The sequence below is a fragment of the Montipora capricornis genome, chromosome 6, assembly GCF_036669925.1.
Source record: "Montipora capricornis isolate CH-2021 chromosome 6, ASM3666992v2, whole genome shotgun sequence".
NCBI lineage: Eukaryota > Metazoa > Cnidaria > Anthozoa > Scleractinia > Acroporidae > Montipora > Montipora capricornis.
In genome coordinates this window covers 25,823,510-25,825,450 of record NC_090888.1, presented here as the reverse complement: position 1 = coordinate 25,825,450, position 1,941 = coordinate 25,823,510, and positions in this window count along the sequence as shown.

Genomic DNA, 1,941 nt, shown 5'->3' with positions numbered 1-1,941 from the left:
TTGTTCTTAGGCCATCGTAGCTTGATTAAGAAAATAACACAAACAGCAGTGATAAACATTGTATTCCAACGCATTTTTATGCAACTCCTTTGCTGGGTTTTTACCATAATGTGTCGCGACTGCGACCAGAATGCATCACGGCTACGACCAGAATGCAATGCTCTATGGATGAGCCTCGCTTTGAGCAGAGGTCACAAAACATAGTGAAGAACGATTACCGACCTTTTAATCGTTAATATTTTAAACCTCGGGTGTTGTGCTTACGCCTGTGGTCAACTGGCTAAGACCGATCGAACTAACATCTGTCAAAAATAATTTAACTTCTTTAAAACCTTTATTGAGCAATTCCACAGTTTTAATCTGATACATTTTTTCAAGCACTTAACACATTCTTTTGACATAACTGAAGGAAGACAATTTTGTTCATCATCAATTGAAGAGTTTGTGGTTTAATCAGTAAAATAAGAGTTACGCAATGAGATCACTCTATCTCAAATTGCCTTATTTTTATCTGATAATCTTGCGCCCGTGTAATTCTACATTAAACATTTGCCGGAAAGTGATAAATTGAAGGTAATATGCATGGCAAGCAGGCGGTAACCTTCGTGTCACCCAAGTTGTACATTTCAGTCTGCAACCATTTTAGTTTAATTTAAATTTAATTTATTCCATTATCACTGCAATTACATCATAATAATAATAATAATAATAATAATAATAATAATAATGATAATAATGATAATAATGATAATAATAATAATAATAATAATAATAATAATAATAATAATCCCATTAACGAAAATTAAGTACATAACAAGGCTGTGAGGAAGACCAGAAGGGAACTGACGAACCATACGTGCTAGTCAACCCATTATGAAAATAAAATGTATGGATATATAAAAGTTTAGTTATTTAACTAGCAACTTGTTAACTATCTACTAACTACCTAACTACCTAGCTATCTTAGTAACTAACTAACTAACTAACTAACCAACTGACTAACTTACTAACTGACAACCTTACTAACTAACTGCTGATTTAACCCAATCAACAGCTCACTATGTATTCATTGATGAGCTTTCTAAAGGTCAGCAATTTTGTTCATTCTTAGGGACTAAAGACGACAATGGTGCTCAGCTGTAGAATACCCTGCCACTCAAACACTACAAAAACTTGCGGCTACGTGGTGACGCGACTACTCTGTTACGCGCAAACTTTGGCTACATGGTTACATGAATGGCTTCATGGCTAAGTTCAAACAATGGCTAAGCTCTGATCTCCATAAACTACCGTCCAAAAAATACAATCAAAGCGTCATCCATCCAAGATCCATGCAAGAGATAGGAGTACAATGCAGACTTACGTAGCCGCGTAGCCACGTAGCCACAGTTAGCCACTTTGCAGGCCGCGTATTCGTGAACGAGGACGCGGCTGTGTATTCTACAATTACTTACTATGCGTCACACTTGTTCTCATAAAGAATACTAGCACACTCGGTATATATTACAATTCTGCACTATTCCTTGTCTGTTTTCTTAACACTTCTCACTTCGAGACACTGAAGCCAGGAGAATCAAGACTTGGTCTCAGTTATACTATCGTCCATCTTGTTTTCCTGCGCACATCTTGATAAACATACATCCTTTCTTCTGGTATCTATATTATGTATTTGACTTTATCGCAACTGCAGCGACGAGGTACAGTTCATACGATTAAAGAATGCGCCTTGAATACAAATATTCTCCACGAGCATAGTGTAAGTAATAATAATGTAATTTTTCTGTAGAGCGCGAATCATAGAAAGATGCTTTCGCGCGCTTTACAATACAAGTCTAACATATGTAGCTTACAATAAATATGACATAAAGTATGAATAAAGTAACAACTAAAGCAATAAATTATACTGATGAAATTTCCAACTGATCAGTAATACAAATATGC